At 35.9% G+C, this 9543-nt stretch overlaps 1 protein-coding gene across 4 annotated transcripts in view; it reads left to right on the forward strand.

Moving 5' to 3' along the window:
- Positions 1-234: 234 nt before the first annotated feature.
- gnb4b (guanine nucleotide binding protein (G protein), beta polypeptide 4b) overlaps positions 235-9543 on the forward strand; it is a 27683-nt gene continuing 18374 nt past the window's right edge. For 3 of the 4 annotated variants that reach the window (XR_012386770.1, XR_012386771.1, XM_021479603.3), the window contains exon 1: positions 235-391. The gene's annotated coding sequence lies outside the window, so the exon portion shown is untranslated. 4 annotated transcript variants of the gene reach the window in all.

The following is a 9543-nucleotide window of genomic DNA, read 5'->3' on the forward strand; positions in this document are numbered from 1 at the left end:
CTGTGGGTGTACAACACAATCCCATCTACAACATTTATATCTGTATTCTCCCACAAAACACGTAATATAGCATTATAGCAGAGTTAAACACTGTATGGAGTAAATTAAATCACATATGTGATTTTAAATTTAATTTATTGAAATTGGTTGATCAGCAGTGTTGTTGATTCACCCCTCCGCCGCGTCTGTTGCCATGTTCCCGGTTCCCTTATGGGTGTGGTGACGAGATTGCTTGTGAAAACTGACTCTCAGCTCGTGAGGGCTGCGTGGCCCTTTAAATGTGTTTAAAACGGAGTTACGATTAATTCTGCTGCATTAAAATTTATTTCTGATCTCATCGTCATGCGAGGAATCTGAGAAGAGCCGAATTTACCCGAATCAGCCTGATCAGGTGAGGGGGGAAAACAATCGTCTTCTGTGTTTCTGTTTTCGCGTCTATTTCCTGCTTGTAAAACGGTCGCAAACGGCCATCCAGCTGATTTAAACACGTCTCTGTTTATTTCCACTGTTTTTCTTGGAGTCTGATCTTGATTTAGGAGCTAATTAGTTCAATTATCATCCGCTGGTTGCACTGTTATAAGTGAAGAGGCAACAGGAGGCCTGATAAACACAGGAGTTGAGTGTGAACTACGAGCTAACTGCTTCCTCACGCTAGTTAATCATCAAAATGGGTCATTTAGTTTGGTTACTAGTTGTTTATATGGGTTATATGTGAATTATTATTCGTTGAGAATTGTGATGGTAAGTTACTGTGTCCTTGATTAAGACAAATTAGTTTAACGTTACGTGAACCATTGTTTTGGATCTGTCTTAACGATATATCAATAAAAGCAAATACAGGTCATTATGCTTTATCTTTTTAACTTCAATCTTTATCTTCTAAATCTTTTCGCCTCAATCTTAATGTTCACAGATCAATCCCATTTTATTTTTATAGTGTTGTGTGAATTATTTGTTGAAGGACGCCCATCATTGTTATTCTTTGCTGGTAGTTTTACTTTCACTTTACATTGGTGAAATCTCAGTTTTCAGTCACCTAAACTACATTTTTTTTCTATTTATTCCCAATCTTTTAAGACAGAGTTAAACTCTAGCATTTTGGTATTTGTTGGCTATTTTAATTTATCAATACAGCTATGGGAGAGTTAAGAGTGACCTTAAATAATAAGAGTGTAAATTCATAATTGTATGACTATTATTTTAGGAGCATTTATTATAAGTCAGGTGTTTGTATTTTTTATTTATTTTTAAATGACAGTAAAATAAATTTTTTGGTTGAAAAAAAAACATCAATATTTGCTTTTAGTCTAAATTAGTCTATTTAAACCAACGTCTAAAATTAATATACTTTACTTTCTTTATTATGCAATTTATAATAGACTTTACTTTCTTTATGGACATTTATCTTTGGCTTCACCATACATCCACATCAGCATTCACATTACATGATGCATTACAGAAAAACAGGCAACACAAATACATTCAATGTCATCACATTAAAAACTCAATTAAAACCCTATACATACTTAAAACCCAGTATTTAATATTGTAATGGCAGTCAGCACAGAGGACATTTGATTCACATTTTTCTTTACTTGAAGTTTGCTTAAAATATCTTTTTAATGGCAAGAGCTTTTATATTTAAGGGATGGGAACAATCTTCAATAATAGATGTGCTTTCTGTTTAAATCTCATTGAATACATCAACATGCCAAAATATTTACTTAAACTTTGAGCAGACATAAAACCCATTTAGAGACAATGTAGTTTATATTATTGATAAATGCATTATATTAATTAATAATTATATAATTAATTAATAATTAAACTATTTTAATAAATAATCTAACAGGCACCAAATTTCCAAATACTCTTAAATACATTTCTGAAATAAATCCTAATCCAAATACATTTTATGTAAAACATTTGCTTGGAAATAATAATAATAATGTATAATAATAAAATAATTTATCGACACAGTGTTTGTTAATTTCATTGCATGCAGGTAAGCATTTTATAGTTAATATTTTTTATTAAGTGTATTTGGTTGATTAATTAACAATCAAATAATGTACAATTTCACTGTATTATTAAATAATTGAATTAAATATTAGACTTTTATCATAATGAAATGTGTATTGTTCACATGATAAAAAAAATTAAGTTTTTATAATACATATACTGCTTTTTTCCCCACTAACTCAGTAAATTACTGCCCCGGCACTCAAATTTATTTGAAAACTTTATATTAATTTAAAACACAAGTGAATATTCACTTATTCTCTGTCATCATGTCAGGCCAGCAGGGTTTTGTCCTCATTAATGGAGCAAATATCCAGCATTGTAAAGCTGTGCCCACTGAGAGCATGCCAAACAGATCTGTCATCCTGCAGACCGGCATCACCTGGAGTCAAACTGGTTTAGCATTTAGCTATTATAGTGCATACGTGTGGGATTTTATTAAGCAAAACACACACAGTGCAGTATTGTTTTTTTTTTTGGCATCATAATTTATTAGAATGTACATTACAATGTGTGCTATATACAGTGCTGAGCAGTGAGCATAAATAAGTTCACCCCTTAAAGATCTCTTTTTTTTATATATATTTTTATTTTAAATACGATGGTTTACACCAGGGGTGTCCAAACTCAGTCCTGGAGTCGGTGTCCTGCATAGTTTAGCTCCAACTTCCTCCCTGGAAGTTTCTAGTACACCTAGAAAGAGCTTGATTAGCTGGTTCAGGTGTGATTAATTGGGGTTGGAACACAGATATGCAGGACACCGGCCCTCCAGGACGAGTTTGGACACCCCTGGTTTACACAATATTAAATTGAAGTATATATATATATTAGTTTAGTCAGTACTGAATCCAAATCTGATGCTAATCTAACCAAATAACTTACAAAAATAGTCCAAAGTGAGTTCCCCTAACATAAATTTGAGTGAACTTATTAAAGGTGCAGTAGGTGATCTTCCACAATGCTAACAGCTTAGCATAAATCTCTGAATCACAGTCCCTGCCGTCTAGAGCCACGCCTCCTGAAACAGGAACACCGCAAAAGAACCCTCTCTCATGTGTTAAAGGGCCATGAAAGCCCCTCGTTTCAGCAGGGTGTTTTCACACCTCTACTTTGGAAAAAGTCAGAAAAGTGAGCGTGTCCAGCTCTGTTTAGGGGGGAGTGTCGGAGGAACTAAAGTGGGATGGTGTGGGAGTGTCTATTTGGGCACGCGCGAGTTTCAGTCAAAATACACACACGAGAAAGTGATGGTGTATTTTGTACAGTCATTGTGTTTAACCTACATGGACATCTGTAGTTGAATTTTTTGCCAGATTATTAAATGTTGGACTTTAACAGCAGTTTGGCTCTTTCATTCAGGGAATTCATTCATGCCCCTCGCGACAAACGCAATATTTGATTCGAGGATCTGCTCTAAGCGTGTATTTTTCATGCAATGTTTGATACCGCACGGCGAATGAGAGAAAAAAAACCTCCGCAATTCCCGGAAACTTAGATGCACACGGCAGGTAGCGTCAGAAAATGCGGTGCTAACAAGTTTGCACTCAGTGCAATAGTTAACTTAATTCGATACGAACAAACTGAATAAACAAAGAGCACTGGTCGCTCACTTACCAAAACTGTAGAGACAGGACAATCACCAGCAACTAGAGCCGCGTCTTTATGAAGATAATACTACAAGCAAATCCGGATTTCAGCGTTTGCAGATGAGAACAGCTCTCAGGTAAACAATAATCCTCCTTAGACACGTAAGTTATTGTTGTGGAGCGTCGCGTACACTGTTAATCCACACGTGACTCCAGCTGCGCTCTCACAGAGAGAAAATGAAAACAAAACTTCACTGCAGCAAACTATAAAAGCAACACTTCACGCTTGTTTCGCCAACACAACGTGGCGTCTCTGGTGTAAACAGTGACAGTAATGAATATTAATGAAGTTGCACAATAGAGCGCGCTGATTGGTTTGAACCAAGCTTTACTCATGCATTAATGCAGCACACTGTAAGACGTAATAAGACACACTCTGGCACAGACGTCCAGTCTGCACGCTGGAATACACGCTATTATCTCATGACCGTGACGCAGCTTCAAAAATTCGTTTCAAACAGGAAGTACGAATTTGCTTGAAATAACGCAAAAACAACCAATTTACACTTTTTAGTGAAATATAGGTGACCTAATAGTGTTTTTAGCAGTGTGGGACACATATACCACTGACAACAGCTCAACACATGTGTTCTGGTGTTTCGTGACCCTTTAAAAGCGACTAGTGCTTGTCTGGGGGGGCGTGTAAGCCAAACTGACATGCTATTTCAGAGCGAATATTAGAGTTGCATGGTAAACAATATAGGGAGAGACTAGGCGGAATAGCGCTATTTACTTGTGTTTTGTTGTTAAACTAATTAAAATCTACATCATCGATGCTGTAAAAGGCCCCTTATGAAACTGAAAATAGTCTTATCAATCTTTCACCGGAAGATTTTAGTGGCTGAACAATAATAATATATTATGAAGATATAACCTGTTTGTAACAACAACATCTAACGTTTCATCAGCTTTGCTCGAAGCTAAAATAGTTTTAAAACTGAACATTACCTGTCTAAGAGAAATCCTTCAGCCATTGTGTCATCCTTTCTCCAGCGTGCAAAAGGTAGCTCCAATAATGCTTCAGGTTTTAAAAAAGTTTTGATTCAGCATGTTTTTACCGATCGCTCGCGCACATGCTCTCTCTCATGAACGCGCGGCGGTTGGCGGTGCTGTGTACAAAAGGCTGCGCAGTTGTTCAAATCTGCATTTGCTGACAGACAGATTGGGCGACTTATCGGAATTATGAGAGATGTCGTTCCGACTCTATTTAATTGAATGAACTTTTTTTCGTTACATTTTTTTATGCCTTAATCAAAATATAAAAATACATATAAACACATTTAGATCATTTACTGTAATCATTACTATTAGACTGTGAAGAGACTTTCAACCAGCACAACAACAAATGCTTCTAAAGAGAATCACCTACTGCTCCTTTAAATACAATTTGAAAGAGAGGGAAGATCAGGAAACAATGTTTTGCAATATTTTGCTTGAATTTAAATGAAGTATCTTTCTATTTCTAAAGAAGTTCGGTGACTAAAATATAATTTAAATAACTATCTGTTTAATCAAATTCAAATGCACCAAAATATATTACCGGATCTCTGAGAAATGCATACAAATATTCATTTTCAAAAGAGTGTGTACTCCTTCATGCTGAGCACTGTATATAATTATTTTCAATTGCGCAGTTTGACAAATAAATGTTTTATATAAAAATAATAAAGCGTATTACTATATAAAACAAAGTGAAATAAAAAATGAAGAGTTTAGATGCAAAAACCTGAAATTTTCTTCTAAAATTAGCATTTTTCCTCAGGCTCCTGTGTCTTGATTCAGTAATTTCACTTTTATGGCAAAGAATAGGTCTTTTTTTTTATTGAATTTAACATGAAAGAACTGAACATAAACAATGCTCATTGTAGAAGAAATTCTAGATGGTACTTGGAGGATTTTGCATCTGAACTGAAATATTATTGTAATTGCATTGTTAAAAGAAATTAATCTTTTAAGGAAAGGTTATAAAATTAAAACAAAGACAAAATGTTTTATTTACTTGTATATATCATTTTTTCCCTAAGTGTTAAATAATGTAAAAAACACAGTGTCCCACTTAACTCTAAATCAAATATACAGTGCATATTTATACAGTATACATTTAATGTGTGATTTAATCATGTTTTAACCAGTTTAAAATTTAAGTTCTAATTTTGGTTAATTAGACTTTCCTAGTCTGAAAGAGAGTGACATGCAATACTCGCTGCTTTAATAAACATTTGGCATGTCACATCATTCTTTGCGAATGCGGCAGACCAGAAATGCGTTCGTGCGTCATCTTTCGCAGTTCGAACTCTGACCTGCAAAATCGCATCATCACTGCGTGAGACCGATCCAAGATCAAAACATGACCTCTCTGGAACCTTTCTGGAAAATTACCAGCAATTTACCGAAAAGGTGTGTTTGTGTGAACAGCTAATTTTAGAAAATACCGGTGAATTCGTTCCGTCTATTTTACGTAAAGAGAAGTTGTAACATTATCGGTTATTTGCCGGAATGCTGCGCTGTGTCAACACAGAAAGAAGGTTGCCGGAAAGAGCGCGTTCATACTTAGAACATGCTGACGTGAGACGTCTACTCTAGCCAATCAAGAACACTGAGATGCATTCATGTCCTTGTGGTTTGTGAGAATAATAGCCTGTGATTGTTTTACCCAGACATTTAGCTGCTAAATGTTAGTCACATAACGTTTCTATGTTCCTTCTTAATGCCAACTGTGTAAATAATTCTCGATAAAATGCTTATGTTTACCTTTAAGCTCTGATGTATGCACATAAAGCAGCCGGTGAGCGCCAGCACACATGCACATTATCTACATCTCGACATGTGAAAGTGTTCCTCTATATTTTCATCGAAGTTTTTCACAACACTGATCATCCACAGAGTTTGTGATGTAGTCAAACGTTTACTAATACAAGCGCAGCCGTTTACAGCTCATTTCTGGTTAATGATGTCAGAATTTACCGCTATTTTGGATGGGATGTGTGAAGGGTATTTTCCAGAAAAGTTCTGTAACGTCCTCGCCTGTGTGAACAGCACTTTTTTAGTTAATTTTCCAGACATTTACTGTTGTCAAAGTGTAAAAGGAGCTATATTCATTCAAAAAATTGGTTTGTAAACATGACATATTCCAGGTGTTTATCATTGTATATGTTGGTAGGCAGATTATTAATATAAAAATACTGACATTATTATGAATATAGTCTGCCAGTGACTTTGCTGTATGTCCAATTATCATGCAAAATTAGGACTCATTAAATTGTGTAAATGAATATTTTTATAGTTTAGTATTTTTATTGCCAGTCAAAAAAGTATTATTAATCAAGTGATCGTGCATATTTATGCACATTAAAATATATTAAATTATGTAAATAGAGTTCTAGTTCTAGAGTATCTTCACATTTCATTTGTATATCTTTTCTATGTAATAATAATATTCGCCAGCAATTTTTGAACAAAAAGTGATTTAACCCCTTAGAATGAACTCGTTAGAGAATTTATTTCCTAAGTTGATGGACAAATCAAATTATTTGTTTATAATCATGAATGACTATTCCCGAAAGACGCCTCACCAAAGCCATCTAGAATTGACTTCATTGATAACAATGTTATTAGTAACTCGGACGCTGTTTGAGTTTGTAGATCTTCTAACTCTATTAACGCAGTCAAATGGAATCAAAAGATTTGACTGAAAGGTCAGTGAACATATGGGTGGCATTTGGCAGCAGTCAGAGGGGTTTGAACACCCTTTGAGCTCTGTGTCATTTCCCACTGCTCTCAGATCAGTTTAAGTGCATTTAATTAACTGTGTTAAAATGGATTTGCTCAAACGAACCCTGTCCTGGGACTATTTGTAGTTGCATTTTTAGGGATTTCATGATTGCATCACTGATTCATTTCATACAACAGCAGTGCAGCGTTTGATTTCATGATTGCATGCTTTTGTCGTGCAGTGTTTGATTTTACGACTGATTTGTCTTACTACGATTGATTTTAGTGCAGCATCTAACTGCAGTTTGATTTCATTTTTTGCTTGCATCAAACTGCAATCGTGAATTCAAAGGTTGCACTAGCGAGTGATGCATGCTAAAATGAAATCAAACTGCAATCGTGAAATCAAACACTGCACTACCAGGGCTCGAAATCAACCTTTTTGCTTGGTAGCACCGGTGCTCCTAACTTTGAAAATGTAGGCGCATCAGCCAACATTTAGTTGCACCCACCAATTATAAGCACCGTTACTACAAGTTTTATACAAACATATTTATTGCATTTGAAATCAACAGTAATCAAACTAACAAGCAAATATATATATATGCAAGCTTGAGGAAAATATGTCTCAAAGAAATCCCGTTATCACAAGAAAATAGATTTTTATAACAGAACTGAGTGACCAAAAGATACGCAGAGCGCTCACCAGCCCTGCACACACTGCTGGACATGAATGAATCTGTTAACGGTGTAACTGTGCTGTTCTCACGGGTGCTGTCTGATATTGCACTGATGCTTTTGACATGTACTGTACCTTATTATATGCATGTCATGTTAACAGCAATACTGGTCTTTTTATGAGTAGCGATGTTAGTTTACTCAGTGTAAGCCCGTTCGCGAGGGTGTACGTGGTGTTCAATTTGACATATAGCTGCCCCTTGCACGGTGGACAGCATCTGGCGATTAAATGAAGGATTAAACAGAAGCTCTCGTGCTAGATGTGGCACAGTTACCTGAAAACTCCATCCCACAGACTTTTCATAGCGGAGTTGAAGCCAACGGAAGTCTTTTATCCACTCTTGGAAAAGTGTAGATGGCGGAACATTCAGCACATGATCACTAGTAAGATGTGTCATTATATGTAACTTTAGATGGTTTCTAAAACTAAATCTGTCAGTGTTATTTTCATTCTCATCTGCAGCGCTTTACATTTTCACGGTTGTAGTTCACTGTCATTCCAAGCCAGAAGGCGTCGACTGAATGATTGACAGCTGATATTAACCAATCATTCGCGTTCAGTTCTAGAGCAGTGGGCCAATAAGAAGAGCACGAAGGCGGGGCGAACATCGCAGGCTTTGTTTACTGCAGCAAGTTGACATGTCAACCGTTTTAAACCATTCAAGTGCAATGATGCATTCTGCGTGAATGTCTGCCGAATCCGCGCATGTGGTGATCATTTTGCAGTAAAAACCGGTCGCACACAACAATTTAAAGCACTCGCACAAATCCTCCCAAATATATTTGGAGATCGCATTGATAAAATTTAGGCGCATATACGACCAAAATGGACGCAATTTTGAGGCCAAACTACTTATGCATGCAATCATGAAATCAAACTGCAATCGTGAAATCAAAAGTTGCACTAATGAGTGATTTCATTTTTGCATGCGTCACTCACTAGTGCAACCTTTTAAGTTTAAGATTGCGGTTTCTTAATTGCATGTATCAGTAGTGCTGCATTTGATTTCACAACAGTTGTTATATTTTTTGATTGCATGCGTGAGTAGTGCAGGGTTTTATTTGACGAGTGAAGTTTGATTTGAGTGCAGCAAGTTGTGACTGATTTTATAACTGCAGTTTGATTTCTAGATTGCATGTATCAGCAGTGCTGCGTTTGATTTCATGATTGTATTTATCAGTGATGCATCGTTTTGTTTTTATAATCGCATGCATCATTAGTGTAACCTTTGATTTCATGATTGCAGTTTGATTAATTCATTGCATGTATCAATAGTGCTGCATTTGATTTCATGACCGTTGTCTGATTTCATGATTGCATGCGTCTCTAGTGCAATGTTTGATTTGACGACTGCAGTTTGATTTTATGATCCCGATGCGTCACTAGTGCAGCATTTGATTTCATGATTGCATTCATTATTAGTGATTC

This window comes from Danio rerio, chromosome 11 (genome assembly GCF_049306965.1).
Source record: "Danio rerio strain Tuebingen ecotype United States chromosome 11, GRCz12tu, whole genome shotgun sequence".
Classification (NCBI taxonomy): domain Eukaryota; kingdom Metazoa; phylum Chordata; class Actinopteri; order Cypriniformes; family Danionidae; genus Danio; species Danio rerio.